At 37.3% G+C, this 27,964-nt stretch overlaps 2 long non-coding RNA genes across 27 annotated transcripts in view; one reads left to right on the top strand and one right to left on the bottom strand.

Moving 5' to 3' along the window:
* Window positions 1-5,953, bottom strand: part of LOC144289680 (uncharacterized) — a 95,423-nt gene extending 89,470 nt beyond the window's left edge. For both annotated transcript variants that reach the window (XR_013357565.1, XR_013357564.1), the window contains exon 1: window positions 5,821-5,953. This is a non-coding gene — a long non-coding RNA (uncharacterized LOC144289680). The remainder of the gene's footprint in view (window positions 1-5,820) is intronic.
* The window catches only part of LOC144289678 (uncharacterized), a 623,433-nt gene that overhangs the window by 516,797 nt on the left and 78,672 nt on the right, over window positions 1-27,964 (top strand). For 19 of the 25 annotated variants that reach the window (XR_013357563.1, XR_013357562.1, XR_013357554.1 and 16 more), the window contains 3 exons: window positions 2,120-2,226; window positions 8,484-8,957; window positions 10,992-11,113. The exons of 1 other annotated variant lie outside the window; for it this stretch is intronic. This is a non-coding gene — a long non-coding RNA (uncharacterized LOC144289678). The remainder of the gene's footprint in view (window positions 1-2,119; window positions 2,227-8,483; window positions 8,958-10,991; window positions 11,114-27,964) is intronic. 5 more of the 25 variants (XR_013357545.1, XR_013357546.1, XR_013357550.1 and 2 more) reach the window with 2 other exon arrangements.

Raw genomic sequence — 27,964 nt, forward strand, 5'->3', positions numbered from 1 at the left:
AGGACCTTCAGCCTAGCACCTCATGAGCTTTTAAGCATCAAATCTTACCTGAGTGAGTATCACAAATCTGACTCAAGAAAGGAGTACCATGAATGGTGTGTGACTCAATATGGAGTCTACAGGGATGCCAGAGAATTGAGGTAACAATGTCTAGTTCTTTAATGAACTCTATGGCACAGTGGAACTTTCCTTTATGCTCAGGTGTCCAACCGTCCTGACACTGCAATAAAATGGGACATGGGACTTTTTATGCTAAAATTGGGAAAGGTATCAAGATGGTTCCAGACTTATAATGGTTCAACTTACAATTTTAAGACTTTACCATGGTGCAAAAGTGATATGGAGTCAGTAGAAACCATATTTCGAATTTGATCTTCTCCTTGGCTAGTGATATGTGGTATGATACTCTTCTATGATGATGAGTGGCTATGGTGAGCCACAGCTCCCTGTCAGCTACGTGATCATGAAGGTAGATGACTGTTATCTGTATAACCATTCTGTACCTATCTAACCTGTCTAGATTTCATTTTCAGTACAGTATTCACTAAATTACATGAAATATTAAATTCTCATTATAAAGTATGCTTTATTTTAGTTGATTTTGCATCGCTGTAGGCTGATGGAAGTGTTCTAACCATGTTTTAAGGTAGCCTAGACTAAGCTGTGGTGCTCGGTAGGTTACGTGTATTAAATGCATTTTCAACTTATGATATTTTCAATTTATGATGGGTTTATCAGGACATAACCCCTCATAAGTTGAGGAAGATTTGTAGAGGGATGAATTGAACACCCTACTTTGCATATTTTTGGGCTCAGTTGAAGATTACTTCTTTCCCAGACCGTGAAACCAACTTTACCTAAATCAGTGTTTCTTAACACATAGTGTACTGACAACCTGCATCTGAGCCACATGGCACCCTTGTTAAAAATGCTAATTCCCTACGTCACTCCAAACCTATGGAAGTGTGCTATGTGAGCAGAGAAAGGTTAGAACTCAGGGAACCTGCTCATTTAAAGCAAGCCTGCCAAATAATTATTATGGCTACAAATGTTCCCAAAGTACTGACTTAGTCTATGTGGAAATGAATAAATAACAATTTTATAGGTTAGGGGCTCTGGATGTATCATTCTCACTGCTATTCTTTTTTTTTTTTTTTTTAGTTTTTATTTAAATTCCAGTTAGTTAACATACAGTGTAATAGTAGTTCTGGGTGCGCAATTTAGTGATTCAATACTTAACAAAGAACACCTGGTGCTCATCACAACAAGTGCACCCCATGAGGTATTTAACGCATCCCCCAATCCACCTCCTCTTGCTGCTACTCTTGTTCTGATTTGGGGCCTCAGTTCTAGTCAGTAGGATCCTGCTCTGTTTTTCCATCTCTATTTGGACGACAACTTCAAGAACTGTGTATCTAGTCCTCTCCATCATAGGGGCTGCCTTGAAACCTGATTCAGCTCCCATTTCCTATAAGACCAATGGCTCACCCTGCCCTCCTGTTCTCCTGGAACTTAATTTCTCTCCTGAAGTTCCATTACCTGCAGAACTCCAGGCAATCAATGCCACTCCAGCTTTCCAATGTCACATTCATTTCTTTTAGTCAAAGCCAAGATTGAGAAGTAAAGCAATTATTTCCTTAGTTCTCACAAGAAATTGTCTGTTGTATGGTTAATAGCTTGAAACATTTACATTGGCTTCAAAAACTGACTGCTCTGGAACCTGTACCTACCTATGCAAAAACACATATATGTTTATTTTAACAGTGAATTTGATCACAGTTAATGCATAAGTAGGATTCAGGGCATCCAAGTATTTTCAATCAACTAGCAGCCTTCTAGTTCTAGCAGCCCTTACATTTGCCCAGAGAACACTTATTCAAGCATCTGTTGTCCTCTGAAGTCTTCCCTGACTTACCAGGTAGAACTGATTTTTTCCTCTTCTGGGTCCTGCTCTACAATGACAGACTTCTACAACATCATCTATAGTAGGGGCTGTTGACAGTGTATCCTTTGTCCTTTTGTCTACTTCAACGTCTATTTGCAGCTGAGGGGGGAAGTTACCCTCACATCAGTGGCTTCCTACCTCAAGAGCCTGCATATCTCTGCTTATCTTTTTAAGGGTACTTTCTAGCTGATAGTCCAGAAGGAAGAGGATGTGATTAGACCAGTGACGAAGAGCATGATGGAAGACTTGGTTTACCCATCCCTTACCAGATCAGTTCTGAGGTATGCTGTTCATGGTTCCTGACTAGGTCCTGTGGAGTTGAGCCCCAGTTGCTCACATGATAATCTGCTCTTTTGTGATTCTAGGATCATCTTCCAAATAAATTACATGTTACCCATGACTTTGTAATAGGGTCTGCTTTTGGAGAAATCCAAATTAAGCCACCAAATTTTACATATGATTAGATGTAAATATTTAGATGTCTGTCTTCTCCTCTCAAACTAAAAGCTTCTTTACAGAAGGGATTATGTCTTCACGTCTTTGTATTCTAAGATATAGCCTGACATCCAGTAAGCACTCAGTCAAAATTTATGTATGAAACAATGAGTTTATCTACATTTTGGTGACATAATAATGTTTCTGAGGTACTATAAAACTTAAAGTATGTCCAAAAGCAGCCATTGTAGTCCTATAGGAATTTTAATGTAGTATCATTCTTTAAAAAAAATGTACTGGGATTCTGCAGATATATTAATATTACTCTCTTAGTGGATTAACCACAATATCCAATTCCTGTTATTAAAGCAGATAAGAAAAAAAAAGAGAAAAAAAATAAAGCAGATAAGATAGAATATATTATACATTTCTAATTCTTTATTTTCTCCCGTCTAAACCATGATAAAATCTGCATCTCCATGGCATTTAATAAATATGAAGCCTATATTGAAAGCAAGTCTTTTATCTGTAAATGATGATAGTAAGGATGAGTGATATGGGACAACTGCTAATAAGTTAAAGACTTTCTTTTTAATGTCTTACTTAAATATGTTTTTTAAAAATGTATTAGACTCTGAGAAAAATTCAAATTAGTTTATCCTCAAGGGACTAGAGTCTTTAAATATCTTCAAGTGGAGGAAAAACTCACTCTGGCTATTGTGTCATTTAGTTAATATTTTCAGAACGCTGGAAATTCTTGAGCAATATTATTAAACCAATAATTTATTCTAATTTTCATCTGGAATCAGTAAGACATTTATCATCAGTGAGCTCTTCCTCCATCATTTAATTTTTTTCATCAAAGTTATGCACATTGAGTTGCTTCAGCAGTGAAAACACACAAAGCCTGCAGAATTATGACAATGTCACTTTGCTTCTAGTAAAAGTACTAGAAAGGACTGAAAGGAAACAATATGAACTATAATAAAGAAAGATGCACTGATTGACCAGGAACAAATTCTGATGAATAACTGTGGATAAAAATGTGATAATTTCCTATTTATCAGCCTTGCTTTACACCAAAGTAAGTGATATTAATTCATAAGAACAATGAAAAGACTGAGTGAATGAGAGTTTTTAAATAATTTATATCAGGAACATTGCTGTCATGAGATATTATTTTTAATAACTCAGTCTAACAATCACATATTATTGGACTTTTGGGTACCCCATTTTTAATTAAAATATATAATGAGTCAAATATGGAAAAACTTGATAGCCTTACTATAGCTCAGGATCTAATCATAAAAGACTTTTTAGGAAGAATATAAATGTTGACATGGGACTTTTCACTCAACAATAAAAAATAGCAAGAAGCCTATTATTTTTATATAAGATCCCAAAAAGGCTAGAATTACAATTACATAATCAGATTTTTAAAAATTAGCTATTAAAGAATGTTATGGTAGATATTTATTGTAGCAATTTGATAACCTTAACATTGCTTCTTCCTATATTGTAAGCTTTTCAAAAGTAAAACTTTTACAATTCCCTTGGTGAATGTGCATAGTAGAATTTCAATTATTTGTTGAACAGATATTTTCCCTTTAAATATTAAAAAAATATATCTTAAAAGGAACTGTTGAAATCCTTGTGAAAGGACAAAAAAATAGAAGTAGGACATTGTGATTTATTTTAAAAATTCTAACAAAGCATCTTATAAAACAAACATATGTCATAGATGTTTGGTTTTTCCCCAAGAAAAATAGATTGTTCTATACTAACAAATGGTAAAGCTAAAACAACTGAAGACACCATATTCCAAAAATCTAGATTTCTCAATAGTTGTAAAGGCAAAATAATAAAAATATTTATTTTCAAAAAATTAATTATTATTCTCATTGTAAAGAACTATAATCTTCATTCTTGCAAAGCAAGTTCCTGAAAAGCTTAAGTCATGTAAGGCTTTGATCTCTATCTTAATCTTCAACCAGGGTGCAATACCAAGAAACGCTTCTCCAGTGATAACTCAATTACTCTACTGTGTAGCTAGCTAGAAAGTCTTAGTGTACATTTAGCCTGTGAATTGAGATTCTTGCATGAGGAAAAAACGTTGGCAGCTGTGAGGGAGACTGGTTTCTAAACCTGTATAATCAAATAATATTTTGTGAGCGTTTTGAGGTTTTTAACTGGAGTTCCCTTTAAAGGCACCCTTTCATTGTCCATTTTCTCAAACAAATTGTTCTTGTCTCATTGAATCTTGAGTATTCATTGTTGCAGGTAAGGGAGAAATACACCAGAAAAGCAGAGAAAGTACCCTGAGTACCAAAAACTAAGGCTTTTGAGTTGTAAGAACCTGGGATTAGTTTCAAAACTTGAAGTTCTGAAGGATTCAGGGTGTAAAATTTATGCAAAAAACAATAGATTAGATGAAGTGAAATACATTATGCTCCCCAGCATACTTAGCTTGAGGGTAAGATTACTACAGTATGAGTTGGGCTCTCTGGGATAACTAAATTTGAGCAAAGCAATTGATTTTACATAATATCCTTGTGAAAAATGTCTGCCATATTGTAGTGATTTATGGAGATTTGAGAGTTGAATGGTGTTATCAGATCAACTTCGAGCCAGGTTGCCAGTGGCATTCTATGAGGCTTTGCTTTGTTCAAAATTTTAATAATTCATATAACATATAGAAAGTTTGCTGATCAGGTCTGTGGGATGCCTGAATTTAGGAGAGGGTAGAAATCTTATTAGAAACCACATGGAAGGTTTAAAGAAAACCAGCCAGATAGGCAAACTGGGCCAGTTTATTACGATATAAATATACAAAGATAAATGTAAAGATCTGTGTTTAGAATTCTAAAAAAATCTGCACAGATGAGGGGCTGGCAAGGCCTACCTGAAAAAAAAAAATGGTTCTGTGAACAAGACCTGAGGCTGAGTTAATTTCATGCACAAAATGAACGGTGACATTTTTGTCAGAAAAGATGTTTCATTGGTTTATATTCAAGGGATTGGGAAGGAACTCACTGTACTTTGCTCTGGTCAAACCATATCTGGAAGAGTGCGTTCAATTCTGACTTTTTTCTTCTGCATTGGATATCAATAAATCATAGGACATCTAGGGTATGTGGCTAGGATTTTATATTCAGCAAAAACGTTTCTGAATTCCTCCTATGTGCCAGACACTGATCTAGGTACTAGGATATAGTCACAAACAGGAGTTAAACATGGTGGAGCTTCGGGAAAGGGGATAATTAATCTGGAGATTATATGGGGCTCCATGCTAGCGGACATCTGTTGAACAGCTGACATGTGAAAAAGAATTAGCCTGATACTATGTGGCTCCAGGGGTATTAGGCAGAAGTTATAAGGATGCAGATTTCAGTTGTAGCATCTGTTCACAAGTGGAGTGTGTGGCCTTAGGTGGAGAGTACCTTGTCATTTTCCAGCAGAGGCAGAAGTGCATCTGTCAGGGTGAATGATGTAATGCAGAAAACACTTAGCACAGTACCCTGGCACTTCACAGGTGCTCAGTCAATGGAACAAAATGGCTGTACAGGGTTTTTCTTATCTCTTTTAGGAGTATGTAATAGATGATTCTAGAATTCTAGAGAATTCTAGAGAACAGAGAACTCTTGCAGGTGATTTTTCCCCCTGTGCCCACCACAGAGTGTGGCGTATTGTTGGTGGCCTTTAAATATCAAATACATGAATGAGAGATTTGTATCATCTCTAAGACTATGCATTAATAATTATGATGTTAAAGAAGTAGCACTTCTAGTTCAGAAAGCATTGTTTCCAGTTCCATTTCTAGTGACAATGAGATTTGACATTACATTTTTCCAGCATTTTTTCCCCTCTGTTACTTAAAATCTCAGTCATTCTCTGAAGCACACAGATCTTTTTGTCATCTCATGGAATGTCAACATTCATTGCCTTGTGGATTGACTTAGAATTTATTGAAGATCCATAATTTCATTCTCTAAATCAGGTAGGATCCTTTCAAAGCTCAGCTCATTCTATTATAACCTGCACTATTCTTATCCACACAATACATCTTCCTCATTTATGAAGCTATCTTATTTCTAGAAGATTCTATTTATCCCTTTTCTTCTTGAAATAAACATTATTATTTTCAACATTCTTTCTAATCATTCTTCTTTCCCCCCTAAACTCATTCTGGAAATAATTGATTATTATTTGAGTTCTCTCAGAAACTGGATAAATATGTCAGTGGTAAATATCCTAAGATTCCTTTACCATCTTTGAGTTCTTACTGTGTGTCAGAGGCCTTACATATCTTATCTCCTTTAATGCTCCTGATAACTTTCTCATGTGGTGTTTTTATTTCCATTTTACAGATGAGACAGAGAGAGTAGATAATTTCAGCAGTGCTACACAGCTCATTAGTAAAGGAGCTAGGTTTTGAACCCACTTCTTTCTCTTAATCCCACATTCTATGGACTCGAATTTTGGAATGAAACTATAAGCATGTAAAAAAGAGACAGGGAAAATTGGGCTTTGTATTGAGTGGGATTTTATCAAATAAATTGCATAACTCCTTTGTACAATTAACTATAAACAAAGAGATTCAAAAGGCTGATATCTCTCAAAATGTCCTCAAGCCTCTAGGGTTAGGTGACTCTCTACCAATCAGAATAGAGAGTTCCTTCCAGAGGTTTCAGCCCAAACTCTGGTTTTGGGACAAGGAGTTGCATACTGACTTGTTCCAGACCATCTAGCTGGTTAACAGCACGAAGAGAACCAAAGGCCAGGCTTCTAGATTTCCAGACTATCAGACTATTTCTGGGGAACTTTGAGTGAAATCATGAACATTTCCTTCTGGATAAAAACTCTACTCAGACATAAGACACAATAGGAGCGATATATTTTGATAGTTTCAAGACAAAAAAAAAATCTTGATTTAAGATCAAGCAAGTGTTTATAAAGCATTTCTGAACTCCTTGGAGAAAGGTACTTTCTAAATAAAAGTTTCCTTTGATCATTTTGAAATGTTTATTTTAGGTAAGCATTCTTTTCATAAAATATTTACATGTGTTCTAATACAAACATTCACATTAGTATGTGCTAAAGATCTGAAATTTACTTAGCCAAAATTATTTACTTTTCTGGGTCCAACCAGTAGGATTTCCAGAAATCCAAAAGAGATAAAGGGATTTCCTTACAAAGCCTGCTAAAGCATCAGATAGGAATTTGGAAAGGGCAATTCTAAAATAAGGCTCATTTAGAATAAGAACTTCCTTAAGATCTTGACTTGAAGTCTACACTAGCTCAAACACCTGCAAAATGAGCAAATAAGGCATAATTTCCTCAACATATTATGCCAAAATCTTGCTAAATTCTTTTCACTGCCAAGGACTCAGTTAATGTCTCAAAAAAATGAAGCACAGCAAGTTTTAGCAGTTTTTTCTGGATTTTGAGAAGAGAGAATAGATTTGGGAATTGCTGTTTTATCAAAAGAAAAGCAATATGGAGTAAACTTCTGCCTCTGTTAGAGGTGATTCTAGAGGTGTCAAAGTATTATTAATGTTGGCAGCAAACCCTGTGGTAGGTATATTTTGAATGGAAAATAATCCCACCTCTTCTTTTGAGCTTATTTTGAATAAATCTCCTGGGAAATCATAAAGAACAAGATATTGCTGATAAAAAGAAATCTCCACTACTGGAAGTCCCATGATGTAGTAGAAAGAGCATCAGGAAAAGGTAGCAGTGAATTTCTAGGTTCTTCTTCCATCAGATAATGTGTCTTTACGTAAGTCTCTTACCTGACCTGGGCCTCAGTTTCTCTCTCTGGAAAAAGGAAGGCACTGGACAATTTCTGAGTTTTCTTTCATCACTGTCCTTTTCTGGAGTTTTGGTTGTGGCTTTTCTTCACCTTCTCGTGAATCCGCCTCCCAGAGGCACTATACCCTTTGCAGATATGACTTCTGTCTGTTCTTGCAAATGGTATTTATAAGGCAAGAGGCACACACATCAACTTATTGCCTCTTCAATCACTCTTCTTGTATGTTGGAAACTATCTAGTAAAACCTCCTTTGTTGTAACCTCATTAGAGTTTTTCTTTGCTCTATTTCAGAAAAGAAAGATACTACCTCACACATCTCCTAAAAGAAGGTATTCGTGAGAATAGAGAAAATTAACAAGACAGGAAACAAAAAATGTTGGAGAGGATGTGGGGAAAGGGGAACCCTCTTGCACTGTTGGTGGGACTGTGAACTGATATAGCCACTCTGAAAAACTGTGTATAATTTCTCAAAGAGTTAAAAATAGAGCTACCCTATGACCCAGAAAGTGCACTGCTGGGGATTTACCTCAAAGGTACAGATGCAATGAAACGCCGGGACACCTGCACCCCAATGTTTATAGCAGCAATGTCCACAATAGCCAAACTGTGGAAGGAGCCTCGGTGTCCATCAAAAGATGAATGGATAAAGAAGATGTGATATATATATATATATAAACAATGGAATATTATTCAGCCATTAGAAATTATGAATACCCAGCATTTGCTTTGATGTGGATGGAACTGGAGGGTATTATGCTGAGTGAGGTAAGTCAATTGGAGAAGGACAATCATCATATGGTTTTACTCATATGGGGAATATAATAAATAGTGAAAGAAAAAAAAGAAATAATGAAAGGGATTATAAGGGAAAGGAGAGGAACTGGGTGGGAAAAATTAGAGAGGGAGACAAACCACGAGAGACTCCTAACTCTGGGAAAGGAACAAAGGGTTGTGGAAGGAGAGGTGGGCAGGGGGGTTGGGTAACAGGGTAATGGGCACTGAGGAGGGCACTTGATGGGATGAGAGGGTGTTATACTATATGTTGGCAAATTGAATTTAGTAAATAAATAAATAAAAAGAAATTAAACAAAAGGAAAACTATGTAAGTCAGGTTTGTAAGGGGAATTTGACCTCCTGAAGAAAATCAGCTCTTGCAGCTTTGCAGCTAGTTGGTTCTTATGATGCAATAATGACAAGACTAAATGTTAGAGTAGGTTTGGGCAAGGGTTTACAATCTGTTAGCCTTAGTTGGATTTATAAAACATGATTGAAAGTAGACTTTAACAGTAGACTATAGTTGAGACTTTTTACTCTGTGATTACACACAGAGAACTAATCAAGTCTTTGGATCCAAATTGGCCTAACAAATTGAGTCAGGGAGAATAAAAAACAATTGGTTACATCTTAAAAAGTACTGTCCGCCAAAAGAGTTAATCTGGTTGTACATCTCAGTAAATGCTTTTCAGTCTGCAGATCAAGAATGATTAGCAGGTTGTGAGATCCATGTATTGGCTCAGGGACAGCATTAAAAAACAACAAAATGAGGACACCTGGGTGGCTCAGTAGTTGGGCGGCTGCCTTTGGTTCAGGTCGTGATCCCAGGATCCGGGATTGAGTCCCTCACTGGGGTCCTGCAAGGAGCCTGCTTCTCCCTCTGCTTGTGTCTCTGCCTCTGTGTGTGTGTGTGTGTGTGTGTGATGAATAAATAAATAAATCTTTTTTAAAAATTAAAAAATTAAAAAAATTAAAAACAAAATGGAGTAGAATAGGAAATATCAGGGTATTTCATGATAATGGTTAGTATCAATTTGCAAAAATTAATTTTATTCATATAGAGAGAACATATATTTGCATATATGGTCTGGTCTCGATATGAATTTTATTTGTCACTCAGGTCTGGTTAAGGAAGTTCAAGTTCCTGGGGAAATAAGTTCTAAGACAGAGATTGGTGTGCAATGGGTTTATTGGGAATTGCAGAATAGGAACAACATATGTGACAATGAGAGGGAGGCAGGATTGGGCAAAAGAAGAAACTGAACAGAGATGCAATTACCACAGAGGTCTCAGTGGATTACTACGGGGAACTCTGGAGTTTAGCTGCCCCCCCACCCAGAGTCGGCTTAAGTTGAAGAAGGAGGCAGGGCATCTGTACCCTCACAGCCTGCCTACCCAGCCAGATACTGGTTGTGGGATGCTCCCAGGAAAGGGGCATTACTTTGAGTGAAGTGGTTCCCTTTACTGGCTGAGGGCAGTTCCAGCAGAGGGATTCTACTCTGAGCAGTCAGCAGCCTGCATAGCTGGAGGAGTGAGTGCCTGGCTCCTCAGGGGGGCTATCTGGGAGGTGCCACAGCATCTACATGGCCACTAACCTATGTATAATCTGAATCAGACCACCCCAGCTGCAGCACATGGTATCTCAACCCCAGCATTATTGAAATTCAAACCTGGAGAAACTTTGTTATGGGGACTGTCCTGTATTGCACGATGTAATAAGAATTTGACTCCATTTTTGATGGCTGACCACTGACAACTTTCAAGGTCCACCATTCCTCCTTGCTGTTTCGTCCCACACCTGAACCAGCCTGAAGGATGAGAATGCTCGCCCTAACTACAATAAAAACCCAAACCATTTTAAAACTGGCTTGGGCACCTGTCCTGCATTCTCTAAGAAGTTTCATTGTGTGAGCGATAAACCTTTTCATACTCTGTGTGTGTGTGTGCCATATGCATGTGTCTTGACATCTGAACCAAAATTTAGACATAGTATATTCAACAGTATCCCCATTCTTCACCCAACAGGTAACAATAGTATCCTTCCCTCTTCAAGTTGTCTCCAGGCACTGCCAGATGCCCCTGAGGGACCAAATCACCACTGGTTGAGAATCACTGCTCCACAGCATAAATGAACTTCTGCTAGATAGGTAATTAATTTCGAAATTTAAGTTCAGGCACTGTGTTCTAGTGATTTTTCTGTGATACCCAGCAAAGACATGTGGTAGTTCTAAATTCTCATGACTCAACAGGATGGTAAAGATAATTTCATGGGTTCTGTGTGATTAGTTAAAATGCCTGATTTCCTATTTCCAGTCCAGCCATAAAGTCAGAGTGGGTGGTCTGGTGAAAAAACAGATTGGTGGCTTTAAACTTTGATTGTTTTATTTATGGGATGCATTAGCTCCTTCTTTAGGAAGCACATAAAATCATTTAGGCCCAGTAAAATGGGATAATGTGGTGATTTGCATCTGCCTGCCATTGAAAAAAATCCTTTTCTATGAAGCAGGAGGGAGGCAGAATGGTATAGTTGGATTTTAATCATTAAAATTTGACCTCCCTTCTTGGGAGCTACTGTGCAATTTTAAAGATTAGAAACTATAGAGGGCAAGAGAATAGAGGTGGCTGAGATGGAAGGAGTGGCTTTTAATGAGTGATTGCTGAGGTGTTTTTGCCAACTATTGTAGATCACAGAATCCCACCCTTTACCTTGGTTGCCTTAATTTTTAAATCATGCGTACAAAAAAAAATCATGCTTACACTAAAAGAGGGGGGTGTAAAATGAGCCTCGTAATTATATTAGGCTCACCCAATAAGTATTCCCAAATATTTATTTGGCATACTAGAGGAAATCTTCTCCAGCTCTCACTTAAGGTTCCACTTTTGATCATGGTAATGAATAATATTGTTTTCAGAACTCAAAAGTTAGAAACATTGCTATTTCAGTGGTGCCATTAACCTAAAAGTTTTAAGAGTGTAATTTTTCTTAAAAAATTAACTATTTTGTAAAGTATTTAAATCTTGACACATATTGCTATAAGTTTCAGCCTTGCATATTTTGGTTTGGTCAATTCAAAGGTGATTTCACTGAGATGAAAGTAGCTTTTAATGGGGGGAAATTAACAACTCGTTTGTGAGGAAGTCATTGTCTCATTTCTGGGCTTGGGTACCAAAAGCAAGCTGGGAAGTAGCATCAAGTCTAAAGAAAGTGTAGGAGCTGGAAAATACTGTAGAAATCATTGCAATGACTACTTCTCTAGACAGAATTCTTCTGATTACTAGGAACCCTCTGTTAGGGTCCTAATGTCTGTTCCTGCTACTCACGTTAGAGCAAAAAATTAGTTATTATACAAGGATTTCAACAGGTTTTATGGAATCCAAGAAAAGGACACAGAAATTGCTTGACTTCATAAGAACCAGAAAGCTGGCAGAAACTAAGTCTGCCTTTGCCATCATCTTTCAAAATTGTTTGCCTCTGCTTCAGGTTTGCTTCATTGTATTGCTCTTTGCTATGGATTGTTTTCCTCTGGCATTTCTCAGATTATCAATGGTCCAAAATACTGGACTAAGAGCAGGAGTTGACATGACTTTTCCTAACTGCACATAGTTATTGGCCTAGAGTCCCAAAGCAAAAATCTCTTGGAGAGTCTGATTGGCTCAGGCTCAGTTTTCTGTCTACCTTTCATCCTATCAGCCGTAGCTAGCTGGGCCAGCCCCTTGTGCAGCTTTTGGATGCGCAAACATAACAAACTAGGTCTGCTTTCATTTTAAAGATGAGAGAACTGAACACCAGTGATGGGGTGATTTGTCACCCCAGTTATTGACTGGCAGACTGGGCCCCTTATTTCTCTATAGTTCACTCCACATTTCTCCCTTTCCTTCTTTAATCATCAAAGGTATATTATATCTGCTACACCTCTGTAGCATTTCTTCCTAATTAGAGGGAAGGAGAACACTCTTGGATTGGGAAACTGAGGGAAAGGGTGATTGGCAAGTAAGAGATGCATCTAGGGTTTTTTACATTACTAGTCTGAATTCAATAGGTTGTCAATTCAATTTCTGTTAAATAGCTTTATTGAAGTATAATTTACATACCATTAAATTCACCCATTTTAAGTGTACAAGTCAATGAAATTTAGTGTATTTGCAGTTATACAATCATCACTGCTACCTAGTCTTAGAGCATTTCCATCACCTTATGCCCATTTACAGTTCCTCCCCACTCCTAATCAAACCCTAATCAATCATTATTCCACTGTCTCTGTATGTTTGCCTTTTCCAAACATTTCATAAATATGGAATAATATAACAATATAATGGATTTTTTTGTGCTTGTTTTTTCCATAAACGGTAATGTCTTTGAAGTTCATTCTTGTTGTGGTATTGTACTGAGTTCCTTTTTATGACTAATAATATTCAATTATTTGGATATACCACATTTTGTTTCTCTTTTCAGAAGCTGATGGATATTTGTGTTGTTTCCAATTTTTGGCTATTGTGAATACTGTTTCCTGAATATTTGTATACACGTCTTTATGTAGACGTATGTTTTCTTTTCTCTTGGGAATATAACTTGGAGTAGAATTCTAAATTATCTGATAACTCTATGTGTGACTGTTTAAGGAACAGTCAAGTTATTTCCCAAAGCAGACCTACCATTTTCCATTCCCACCAGCAACATTTGCAGGTTTCAGTTTCCCTATCCTCATCAACACTTGTTATTGGCTGTCTTTTTTATTTTAGCCATCCTAGTGGATGTGAACTGGTATATTATTATGGTTTTGATGTGCATTTCTCTAATTACTAATGATGTTGAACATCTTTTCATGTGATTACTGACCATTTGTGATTTGTGTATCTTCTTCAGAGAAGTGTATACTTAAACCATTTGCCCATTTAAAATTTTTTAAATCAATTAATTAACATATAGTATAAGAGTTTCAGAGGTAGAGTTTAGTGATTCATCAGTTGCATATAACACCCAGTGCTCATTTCATCAAGTGCCCTCCTTAATGCCCATCACCCAGTTACCTCATCCCCCCGACCCAGCAACCCTTGGTTTATTTCCTAGAGTTAAGAGTCTCTTATGATTTGTGTCCCTCTATGATTTTGTCTTATTTTATTTTTCCTTCCCTTCCTCTATATCCATCTGTTTTGTTTCTTAAATTCCACAAATGAGTGAAAACATGATATTTGTCTTTCTGACTGATTTATTTCACTCAGCATGAAACCCTCTAGCTCCTTCCATGTCATTGCAAATGGCAAGATTTCATTCAAATGTCTGAATAATACTCCACTGTGTATTTATATATATATATGTATATATATATATATACATATATATATATATATACATCTGTCGATGGACATCTGGGCTCATTTTTTTGCTATTGTGAACATTACCTTTTACCTATTTTAAAAATTATATTACTTGTCTTTTTATGTTTGAATTATGAGAGAGCACTTTACATATTCTGGATACAAATCCCTTATTGATTTACAAAAGTAAATTCAATTGTGCATATACAACAAAAATCAAATTCATTATGTTTTATATTTTTCAACTCTAGGGTAAAGCAGGCATTATGCTAAAATTGTTATAAAACATTATCTTTGTCCTGTGTATCTTGTACTTGAGCTGTGACATAGATCTGAATTATATATGAAAAAATGTAATATATGTATGACAAATTGCAATGGCAATGCAGAGGAACAACCATTTCATAAGTACATAATATAATCATTTATTATAATAACTATAATAACATATTATGATAATGGAATTATACATTCATATGTTTTTTATATTTTATATTAATTATATATTATTATATAACATTATAATCATAAAATAGTTGCCAGTATGAAATTTATTATATGTGAGACAATGTGCTAAGTATTTTGCACATGTAACTTTTTTTTAAGACTTTATTTATTTATTCATGAGAGACACAGAGAGAGAGAGGCAGAGACACAGGCAGAGGAGAAGCAGGCTCCAAGCAAGGAGCCTGATGTGGGTCTTGATCCCAGGTGTCCAGGACCATGCCCTGGGCCAAAGATGGCAGTAAACCACTGAGCCACCCAGGCTGCCCTGTAATGTAATTTAATTCTAATATTAATTTTACAGAAAATGTGTCTCTGGATTTTCACATTCAAAAATTATGATATTGGAATGATATGATTTTAAAACAACTTGAGAAATATATATTAACTATTTGCATACAAGTCACCATGGATAACATTACAAAGAATGAGGTCCTGCCCCTACAAGTCTAGAAGGAGAAAGGACATACTCACAAATTACTATTTTATAAGAGCAGAATATTATTGTATCCCTTCAAATATTTATGAAGTCATAGAAAAGAGAGGAATGATAACTTATGAAATTAAGGAAGGCTTTTTGTAAGAGATAGTAATTAAATTTACATTGATGGTAGACAGTTTTAAAGATAAAAATGGACCTAGTAAGATGATAATTTGTTGTTCATCCTTGGACAACAGGAGAAAGAGCAGAGAGAAAGGGGATCCTATTAATAATTACACTAATACAATAAGAATAAACTGGGAGTGTCCTGGGAAATGTATGTGTGATCACCCTAATCTTTGGAGGAAAGATATCATAGGTGTAGAAGACAAGAGCAAAAGCTTGAAGGTGGGAAAGGGGAAGGCCATTTAAGGAAACAGCATATGAAATGATGTTGCTATGCTTATCAGCACTCTTATTTACAGGGGCCATGTTTATTGGGTTCTGTCCTCTCCCATCTTGGGTCATGGATCCATTTCTCCACCAATTCCCCATCCTCTAGGGAAAACAGCTGTGAATCTTGGGAAACATGGGAATTTGGGGACTTTAGATAGTCAGTGGTCAACAAGTTGGACCCTGGAGGCCATCACTCACTCAGTTCGCATCCGTTTTCTTTTTCCAGCTGGGGTTCTTTTACCTCCCTGCCACTCCAAATACTCCAGTTTCTCCACTCCTGCAGTCTAAGTTATATTTATAATCCCTCCTCCCTCTTTCTAGCTCAGTTTTGTGGATTTTTACAGAGGAGAAAACTCTGCAAATTTTCCTGTCTCCAACTTCTGCCTGCTAATTAATTATCTGAGTCTTTGTTTCTGGTTCAGTGTAAGCTGCGGAATAAAGGTGAATTATAACACTGCCAGTACAGTTAATCTAGTTTGCTTGTTACCTACTTGTAACTAGAGTAGTGGTGGTGGGACTGGAAAAATTCATTAATGAAGGACCTATTTGTTTTAAGTGAAATTCCTATGGTCCAGTTACAAAATGCAGAATTTCACAGAAGTAGAAAATTCAATTAACTTTCAACAAAGATCGTAAGACAATGTCACACATGGGAAAGGAACTAGGTATTTACTGGGGACATCAAATTAGTACTCTGGAATATGAAGACAACTAAAAGTGTTGGTGATGGATGAACAATAGTGCCAAAATTTTTTTTAGATATAGCTTTGTTTAGAAGTCCTGTGAACAAATTAGAAGCATTTAAAACTTGGGCCTAATTTAAAGAGATTTAATTTTGGAGAGCCTGAGCTACATCTTTCATAGAAGCTGCCTATATACCTATCTAGATGTCTATTACTTGACCTTCATCTTGAGAACAATCATATTTCATTTACTCCTTTGTTCTAAGAATTACATAGGCCCTTTCCATGATGTACCAAGAAGAAGACTAAATATGAGACATAAGGGTGGGATATATACATAGTGGGATTTATTTCAATATATTGCCTAGAAGTTAAAAGCCTTCTAAAATGCTATCCTGAAGAACCTTCAGCTAGTTTCCCATCTATCAACATTTCACTGTGCATAGTAAAACCTAATATTCTAAGTCTTCCAGAGCCTATATAACTTTTGATTTCCCTATAAAATATTAATATTAAATAGCTTTAAAGTAAAGTGGGACTCTTCTTTCCTGTGCTTCTAGAGAAACTTAATAAAGATGTCATTGTTGAGACACCTAGGTGGCTCAGCGGTTGAGCATCTGCTTTTGGCCCAGGGTGTGATCCTGGGGTCTTGGGATCGAGTCCCACATCAGGCTCCCTGCATAGAGCCTGCTTCTCCTCTGCCTATGTCTCTGCCTCTCTCTGTGTGTCTCTCATGAAAAAATAAATAAAATCTTAAAAACAAAAGATATCATTGTAATAAACCAGCAACATTCAAAGATACCCACTGAAGAGCTCCAAAATGAAAAGAAATGATCTTTACTGTACACTAAGCTAATTAAAAAAGAGCTTGGTAATTTAAAATTTCTCATTTTCATTGTAAGTCAAAGTGTAATCAAAATAGTTAAAACAATATAATGAGATACTGATATTTTTATTCCAATGATGATCCTATGAAGCGGGCATCGACACATTGGAACCATCATTATTCCATTAAAAATGAATCAACATTGAGTATCTGCCTAAATTTATCACAGTTCAATTATGAAACCACATTAGCTATAGTTTATTTAAGCTGCCAGCACACAATAAGCTCTAGACATTATTAGGAGCATAAATCCAACAAGAAATGAATAAATCTGTAGTATTACTTTAATAAATAAAGTTCTTTAATTATATCCTAAATATTATAGAATTTTACTCAAATGAAGAACATTGGACTTCATTTTGTCCAATCTAATGTTTAATAAATGAAGAAATTGAAAATTATTAAGTGATTTCTCCAAAATCACTAGCTCATCAGCATTGCTCTAGAACCAGAATCCATGTGATAGAGTAAAAGAGAAATAGAATGTAGTGTTCTTCATACAGTACTGCTATGCTTCATCGTGACTTAATGGTAAAAACCTCTTTATAGAAAGATGTTTGTCTTGATTAGGGATGGATGGAAAAGTATCTCTTTCTAGCACTTATAAACTATGGCCAAGACATTTAATCTCAGGGTCATGATTAACTGGTTAGCTAATGGAGATAATCTCTGCCATGCTTCCTTCTTAGTTTTTTGTGAAAAATGAATGAACAAAAAATTCCTTTATCTGTTCTGTATTTTATTGGACATTTACATATTTATACTGTCATGCTGAGTTTTATCTCAAAAGTAAATCCGGTTGGATCCTGTCTTTTAAAGGCTTGCAAGATAGTCAAAGAGCTAAGACTTGTCTATCTTGCCCACTAGAGTACAGAATTGTGTTCATTGTTGTATCTCCATGATTTGGCATATTATCTGGCATATAGGCAATGTTCAATAACTACTAAATGAATACAGGAATAAAGGGCCAATTGAACATATAGAAAATGACTCTAATGTAAGGTATGAGGTAGTAAGCCCCTGAGGGACACAGCAGGTTGAATGCTCTGGGTGTTTATAGGTCCTTGTTAGATTGCAAAGAGCACATGAAACTGATGGTTAACATCTCAGAGTCCACAAGTCTTGGGTTCTAGAGCCAATCCTAACACAGTAGGTATTTCTATGATTTTTTTTTAAGATTTTACTTATTTATTCATGAGAGACACAGAGAAGTACAGACACAGGCAGAGGGAGAAGCAGGCTCCATGCAGGGAGCCTGACGTGGGACTCGATCCCAGGTCTCCAGGATCAGGCCCTGGGCTGAAGCCGGCGCTAAACCGCTGAGCCACCTGGCTGCCCTATTTCTATGATATTGATTAAACTACAGAGACTCTCTTTTACTCGTAAAATGGAAATGTTAGACCACAGAGACCAGGCCAATAGTATAAATGAATGAAATAGAATGAGGACAAGGTAATGAGGCCTGGTAGGGACTGTATCAATTTAAGAAAGCTTCCCTGTCCAGTAGGGATCACCCCTTTTCAATCTAGCAGATTGTTTTCATTCAGGAATAATGAACCAGTGCTGTCTAATATTTCACATTTTCAAGAGAAATCCAGATTTTTTCACTTTTTGAGTTCTCCAATTTTTAAACATTAGCAGCTAACTCAAGTTTTTTTAAAAAATGCAAGCCAAACAAATCTATCCCTGGATCACATCTGGCTCATGGGTCACTATTATTTTAGGTCTAGATTAGATGATATTCAAGATTCCAAAAATCTCTAATTCTTTGTTTTGCTGCATGTCTTACACCAAGATTGCTAAGCTTAGGAAATGATGCATTAATTTTGGAGTGACCCCTAATTTTCTTCAAAATATCTCTTCGCCAACTTTGACTTATGAAGTTTGTGCTGATAGTTTGCTGTGCAGGTGTGGTCTGTAACATCACAACATAAATATTGCTTCCTGGAATTTTCAGAGGATAATTAATATTTGGAAATCAGGCTGAGATCTGGAATTGCTGCTGATCATAAACAGAAGGACAAAAGCAAATAGTTTGTCCTTATTAGGGTTCCTCTGTTCAGTTTATCTTGCAATCTTTTTACGAACTGTTTTTCCAGAGAGTTTGCCCTTAGAACTAACTGGATGAGGTTCTTGGGTTTCCCAACATGCATTTCTCTCTCTGGTCTGAGCATCCACTTACAATGAGTTGACTGTTTTAGAATAGTAGATGGATTTTATTATTGCTGACATAGGTCTTGGGTCGTTCCCCCCACACATTTGCACCATGTAGATTGATTTCTTTTATGTTTATTCAGCTAAAACTCGCATGCCTGAGAAAAATTGAAGTTGTATGCCATTTGTCATTTTACCTGGCCATGTCTTTAAATAATGTCCGCTTTTTTTTAACTGAATATTTGCAAAGATAATTTATTTATAGAATTGATATGAAAGCAGTCTGATAGCATATTACAGTATCTTCTATCCATTGACCTTATACTGTACTTCTTCCTCTTTCCTTTTGTAAGACACTTTTTAGGAGGCTCCTTTTTACTTTCCTGTAACACAATCTGCCTTCAATAATTTATCTTCACTGCACTTTTTTCTAGTACTTCTTGAAATAAAAATTAAAAGAAGAGTGAACATGGAATAAATAGTATGATACATGCTCTGAGTTAGATTTTCTAGCTAAGACTTTCATCTTTTTCCACCACTTATTGTATTACTTTAGGCGAGTGAATTAACCATACCCAACCTCAGTTTCCTTATCTATGAAAAGATCATACATTAGTGCTATCTTATAAAACTGTTTTAAGAATTAACTATTAAAAATAATACTGCATAGTACATAATAGTTATTAGGCAAAGATTGTTAGCTGTTATTTTCATTATTATCATTTTAAACTGTCTCTTAGGAAGGATAGCATTAGGCTACAAGTAACATTAGGCTGCAGTTTAGGGAGTAAGATTTGCACTGCACTGTTGCCTTTTTCAAAATGCCCACCTTCCTTCCCCTTCTTTCTTCCTGTCATCCATTGTCCTCTCTCCTTGTTTTCTTACTTTCTCTGTCTTTAATTCATTCTTGAATATTTGAGTACTTACTAAGTGCCAGGGATGGACAAGAAACCACCAAGACAGTAGTGATCCAAGAGACTCAGTCCCAGCTCTCAGGGAGCTTGCAGGACATTGGGGGCAGGAGGCAGCATGAATATACAATTCCAGACAGTGACAGCTAATCAAAATTAATGAACACCCTCAATTTACCCTTGCTTGAAGAACTGTGAAGCATAATAACATTTGCAACTAATATATAAGATGTTTACCACTTGCAAAGCACTTGTGCTTTCCTTATATTATTTGAACCCTATAATGGTGGTATAATGTAGATATTATTAATTCCCACTTCATATATGAAGAAGTTGATAAGTTAAGTGACTTGCTTATGGTCACACAGTAATCTTATTAAAAGACTTAAAGCAGGATCTTCTGTCTCCAAACCCTACACTCTTTAATAATCTGAAAAATAAGAATTCTTTTTCAGAGAAGATCCATTTATTTTCATATTACCCTCTCATCAAAATTAGGACTGAATTGCCATACAGGAACATAATATTGGCAACATTTTCTATGACAGTGACATCTATTTTACCTGGAACTTTTAATGTTTCATACTGAAGAGGTAGAAGAAAAAATAATATCTAACATTTAATATTTTGTCTATTCTGTGCTTATATCCTTCAGATTATCCACAGGAAATAGATTTCACCTTTAAACAAGGTGTATTTGAAATATATCTGAGGAAATATTAAGGGAAGAACTATTTACAAAATGTGAGCAATTGAGGAAAACCAGAAAGGTTGGGTGAAGCACGTCAGGGCTAGCAAGAACTGAGTCGCTAATGTCAGTCAGATCCAAAGAGGCAAGAGGATGAAGCAGTTACTAGAACCTAGAAAATACAACTATAGTAGTAAGAGGGGGCTCTGCAGTCAGAGCTGTGGTGTTTAAATAGACTCTGCAGGAATCTAAGTAATACATACTCTGACCTCAATTTCCTCCTTCCATCATATCTTTTGCAGATACTTCCCATTGGTCAATCCTATCCTAGGATAAAGGAGTTCTTTGATACAGTCTATAGCATTAACTTCCCAGGAAACAGAACAGGGTAGGAGGACTGAGGAGGAGTTCTGGAGATGAAAACAAAAATATCCAGCAGCATCCATGTCTTTTGCTTTTTAGTATCTATTCTTGTTCTTCTTCTTGATGAAAAATTTATGTACCTATACAAAATATTTCATTTAATCATGGGATGATAGCACTATAGATATACTCCTACCAAAAATATAAAATTTTAGCCATCACCATTTTTTAATACTTAAAGGGGGAAGGAAAGAAACAATTAATGTAAAACCTGGCTTTAAGATTTCAGTTTCCATAACTTCCATTTTCCAACACCCATTTAAGGCCCCTTTGGTTTTCCACAACTACCTAAAATGGATAAGATTTTTTACCAAGCGGCATGGATCCAACCTATATTCCTGGGATCTGAATCTTTTCTGGCCCTGTCTTTAGTAGATGGCTGCAATGTTCCACTGACCATTATTGTGGGGGCACTAAAAGCTACTAAATGTCAGTGAATCCTCTGATTCCAGATATTGTCTTCTTTGTTGCACTGTACAGCAGCCACCTGTTTTCTCCTTGATAATGAAGATCAATCACTTCACCAGGAGAATGGTCTTCTTCTCTGGGTGAGGGGATTGATGTTGAACCCACGAAACTTGTATTCAGTTCTAGAAGCTAGAAGTCCCAAATTATAGTTTGGCAGGGTTGGTGTCTGGTGAAGTTTCTCTTCCTGCCTTGCAGATGGTGCCTTCTCTTTATGTCCTCACTTGGTCTTTCCTTGGTGCATGTGCATAGAGAGAGAGAGAAAGAGTGTGAGAGTGCAAGAGCTACACAATAAGAATTTTTGAAATTGTCAGACTAACCTGGCAGCTTGTAGGAATGACTGCACCTTTCAAGAGACTTGTATTCAAATAGTGTTCTGCGGCACAAACTCTGGGCTTTAATCCCTGAATAGACCCCGTTGACCAGCCTACCTCTAAGCTGTGGTTCTATTCCCAGCCAATTCTGCCCAAAGCATGTTGTGAATACCAAGGAAGGCCATTGCGATTATGGCTCTGATTTTTTAGGACCCAACACTGCTTTTGGGGAGGTCCAGATAAATGTGTAGATTCTTTTCCACCCACTTGGTTGCCAGCCTCTACCAGAGTTACTGTTGTTGCTACCTGCCCACCCTCCATCACAATGTGATTTTCTCTCAGGCTGCAAGGACAAAAAGACAATAGTAGAAAATACCCATTTCTTTCTAGCACTGCTGGAATTCTTAGAATATCTAAGAAGATAGTTGCAAAGCCACCAACTAAAGCTGGACCAAGTAGGAATTCCATTCTTCCAGGGTGTGTGTGCATGGGTGCAATGAAGCCTGTGGTAGCCTCACATTTCGGGAAAGGGACATGGGACTGGGTCACCACACCTGGGATATATACTCAGAGGAATATTTAGGGAAGCTTTACATATATTTCTCTTGAAGCTATACCTTTAAACAGTCTATCACATTGACTTGCTTGCCTGATGGTAAAATGTCGCTCTAACAGAAGTGATTCTATTTTATTATAGTCAGGAGGGTCATAAGCAGCCATGTAACACAGGGCGGCCTCAGCAACTAGTTTCAGGGATCAACCGTAAGCACGCTCCCTATACCATCCTGGAGAATGCCTAGTATTGACGGCCACAACGCCATACCTCACTATCCACTATTTGTCCTAGATTAAATAAGCACTGTCTTCAAATAAGAGATTTTGCCTTCACTTTCAGCAAAATTTTTAATGAGTTGTTATGGAAAAGAGACTTAGGAACAAAACGTAGGAGCAAAAGGAGTTATGACACTTTAGATTTGAAAGAGCTTTAGTTCATACTTCATTTACTGATAAGTTAACTGGGGCATTGTGGTAGGCAAAATCATGTCCCCTCAAGAGTCTGCATGTCCTAATCCTCAGAACCTATGAAAATATTACCTTACATGGCAAAAGAGACTGTGTAAATGTTAAGGAAGGTCCTTGTGGTGGAAGATTATCCTGGGTTGTCCTGATGTGCTCATTCTAATCACATGAGTCTTTAGAAATACAAGAGAAAGGCAGCAGAGTAGAGAGCTTCAGTATGAGAAGACCACCAGTGGTTGCTGGCTTTGAAGCTGGATGAAGGGAACCTTCAGCCAAAGAATTAAGTCCTGTAGGAGTTGTGATTGGCTCTCCCTTACAGGCAGCAAGACAATAGGGCCCTTGGTCCAACAAAAGCAAGGAACTAAATCTTGCCAACAGTCTGAATGAGCAAAGACCCAAATTCTCCAGAAAGAAAAACAGCGCTGCCTATACCTGACTTTAGCCCAATGAGACCCATGTTGGATTTCTGACCTATTTGTGTTGTTTTAAGTCGCTAAATTTGTGGCAATTTGTTATGACAGCAATAGGAAATGAATATAGGCATCCAAAGTCTCCAAAGAGACTTTGCAGATACCACAAACTTAATTTATATCCCAGCTGGGAGCTATACCCAGGACTTTTGACCTCTTGTTCTAGGTCTTCCCCACTCCTTTCAACTTCAGTTCCTCTCCAACATATTACCTGGATTCTTTCCCTTATCCTGGAGATCATCCCTCAAATGAATCTGAAGTTATCTTGCTTTCTTACTTGGTTTAGTATCATCTGTCTCACTGTCTAGAGTGGAAGCTCCATTAGGACAGGGAGTTTGTTTTTACTGCTTGCTACTTTATACTTAGTTACAGTGCAATGCTGCATATGGACTAGGGCTCAATAAAATATGCTGAATTAATGAAAAAAGGAATAAATGAATGAGTGCATGAATATACTCTATATCAAAATTGATGACAATAGAACTATCAAACTGAAATAATTTCAAAAATTTTTACTCAAATTTCACATTTTACAAATGAGGAAATTTAGGGCTGAGCAGATCACAGATCCCACTCTTAACAGATCCAGAACAGAGCTTAGGCCTCCTGACCACCTGTATAGCACATCTCTATTTTTCATTTGATGTATACCAAAATGTCACATTGCAAAAACAGTATGGAAGTAAATGGATGCTGTGCAACCAAAGGGTAGGAAATGAGCTAATATGACCTGGGTGTACATATTTCTGAAAATATTCAGAGGCAGTACCTATCCTGATATTTTTTGCCTTTTAATCTTTTTTTTTCTAAAATTAGCTCAGATAGACCACAGGCATCTCAAGCAAACACTTTCATTCATTTTTGAAAAAAGATGGATGGCAAAGCTCTTTAGAAGGAACAGGCTTGGAAGTTCTGTCCAGCACCCTGATTCTGCTGGTCTGTGTTAAAAGGAGTCAACTGCCTGTCTGGGCCACAATATAAGTTTGGTTTTTAAAATCCACTTCTCAATGGCTCATTTGTTGTTTCTATTTCTTTTCTAGTTTATGCACGCAGTGTCCAATCTTTTAATTACTACCTCCATGTGTTGTCATCAAAACTTTTTGTGTTTGTGGGGGTTTTTTTTGTGTTTGTGTTTTTAATGCTAGAAAAAATTGGAATAAAGTAATTTCTTATCTTGTCTAACCAATTTCATAAACAAATATCTACTGATAATTCTCCAGGACAAGAACAGAGCTACCAGCTTTGAGGGGATATGCAAGCTTAGACCAAAGGCGTCTCTGCTCTGATGGTCATGGACAGATGCCTCGAGGGGTCTTTCTGAGAGCATCACAGCAAAGCCACCAGCTCCATGTGAAGCCAGACTGTAGGCCAAATTGTGCTTTGCACTTCTGCATACACATGGTGCTATAGACTTAATTTTTGTGTCTCCCCAAATGCATATGTTGAGACATAATCCCCGATATGATGGCATTTGGATTGAGGCCTTTGGGAGGTGATTAGATCATGAGGTAGAATCATGATGAATGGAATGTCTTTATGGAAGAGGCCCCAGAGAGCTCCCTCACCCCTTCAACCATGTGAGGATACAACGATAAGACATCTAGTCTGTAACCCAGAAGATGGTCCTCACCAGAATCTGACCACATTGGTACCCTGATCTTGTACGTCCAGTTTCCAGAACTATGGGAAATGAATTTATGTTGCTTATAAGCCACATAGTCTATGGTTCTGTTTTAGCAGCCCGAACAGACTAAGACACTTAGGGGATGATTTTCTGTTGAAACATTTTCCTTTAATTTACAAATCTTTCCTTACTCTTCCCACACTGGCTTTGTCTCCTTTTTCTTTCCTGAAAACAACCCTTTCCCCATCAGGGCCAAGAATGAGAAAACCAGGACATTTTAAAATTGGAAAATAAACAGATGAGCAGGATCAAGGGGGAAAACACATAAAAACATCAATTCCTAGTCATGGGTGACTTGAGTCTTCTTGCATTTCTTTTCCTTCTTGTCCTATACTGACATTTCACTTCCACCAGGCAGTATCATCTGTTGGGCCAGAAGGTCAAGTCAGATATGTCTTCTGGGCTGTCTGGAAACAGCTCATGCCCAGGCTGGTGGCTTTTATCAGCACAGCAGCTTCTGTCTGCTTCACTTCAGCCTCCTGCCTGCAATAAGGAAGCAGTAGGCACAATTGGGCTCCCAGGGGTGAGTGCCACAAATCAAATTGTCGTTCCTTTCATAAACCTGACCCAGGCAGTCACTCCCATGAGACAGCTGTTTTCCAGGAGAGCTTTTTCTATTCTGACAAAACCCATGAGGCAACTGTTTGCAAAGAGATTGAATCTCGCTCTCCCATCAGGATAAAAACTTTCGAAATTACACTCTAGGCAGCACCAAGTCACAGGAGACCTGCATGGAGTCCAGTCTTATTTTGCTGCTTGCCAGCTGGGCCACTTTGGGAAAAATGTTTTAACTTCTTTGGGCCTTTGGCTTTCCCCTCTGTAAAGTAGGAGTTGGTCTAGTGTCAGATATGACAACATGGAGGCCTAGGGTCTGAATTTAGTGTATTTTATTTATTTGTTTTTATTGTTTTAAAGCAAGAATTTTAATGTCCTTAGTTGAGATGATTGCCTACCAGTCTCTCAGTCTCCCCTAATCTGTCTTGGTTTAAACTGAGTTTTACTCACTTACTTTATTTGGTTCCCTGTGGTATTTCAGTTTACCCCCCTGGACTAGATGACCTTAAAATTTAATCTTGGCGCTAATAGTTCAGACTTCCTAATTCTAAGAAAAAGAACAAAACAGAAAGAGATGAATTAGACATTTCAAGGTATGTGTTCATCTAGACACTGGATTCTAGAGGACTAATGATTGTTCCCATTTCTTATGTCCTTCAACTTTCATGTGTGGCACATACTTTCAGCAGTAACCTGGACTTTGGGAAATGTGTGTGACTTGGTACCCCCTGAAAGAGGAGAACATGAGAGATAGTGGTTGAGCAAGGTGAGTATATGCAACAGTTTTAGACATGCAGAAAGGAGAAACTATGTAGTAGATGGCACAGTATCCATAATTCCCTTTATGCATTACTTTCGTAATGTGGCTTTGCAGTTTCTCCCACTGAGATAGAGTCCATTTTTCCACCCCTTGAATCTAGGCTGGCTTGTGACTTTCTTTAGGCAATAGATTGTGGCAGAAGTGACCTTATGCCAATTCCAAGTCTAAGGTTCAAGGAGTCTGGTAAACTCCATTGGTTGTCTCAGAACCTTAATACCTGATAGCTGTCAAGTGAATAAGCCCTGCTTGGCTAGCTGGAAAATGAGAGACATGTGGGCTTGTTGCCCACATTGCCCCAGGCAATAGCCTTCCATCCTAAGAAGCACAGTTGCCTACTTGACCAGCAGTTGACTGCAATTGCAGGAATGAGCCCCACACGCCCTAGAAGAACCTCCCCAGATGATCCTAGTCCAAATAGCTGAGCCACAGTTCATAAGCCAAAGAAATGGTGGTTGTGTTGAATGCTGTACTGGGGTAGTTTGTTATGCAGCAGCAGCTTGCACAGATTCAAGTGCTCAATTCATTTCAACAAACTCAGTGAGTAGCCTGTGAGAATACAGATGGGTAAATACTCTCTCTGTCTCCAAGGAGTGTTTAGTTTAGCTAAGAAACAAGAAGACTGTACGGATATTGACAGGGAAAATAAGATATGGTAGGTGTCATATTGAAGACACAAAGCTTTGGAGTTTAGATTGGAAAATACTTAGTAAAAAAAGCACTGTTTGAATTGGATATTAGAGCATGTGTAGGGCCTATACAGGTGAAGATGAGAGAGTGTTTATTATTTAGGGGGGACAAGTAGGTGGATAATAACACTACTACAGACATAGAAACAAGAAGCAATAACAGTATAATAACCATTTAAATGCATTCCTATTTTCCTATTTCTGAAAACACAAAGATACACATGATAAATGCCTCATGATCCAATTGGAAAGACAAGACGCAGCTACATGTAAACAATTATAAGGAAAAGTATGAGGCTTCCCTCCAAGCCACTGCACAGGAGGGTAGCTGTGACAGCAGATGAGATTGCAAGGCTCAGGTTGTTCAGCCTGAGAACAATGTGAACTTTGGGAAAATTATCTGCAAGGGAATCCCATCCTTAACTCATTTTTAAGGATGACCAGAATCTTGCTTTCCATGATTTTTCCCTTTGCACACTAACACATTTTCTGGTGATACTTCAGAAAAATGTTTCTTAGATTTCTGTAGAAGAATGTGATGA

Source organism: Canis aureus, chromosome 19 (assembly GCF_053574225.1).
Source record: "Canis aureus isolate CA01 chromosome 19, VMU_Caureus_v.1.0, whole genome shotgun sequence".
NCBI lineage: Eukaryota > Metazoa > Chordata > Mammalia > Carnivora > Canidae > Canis > Canis aureus.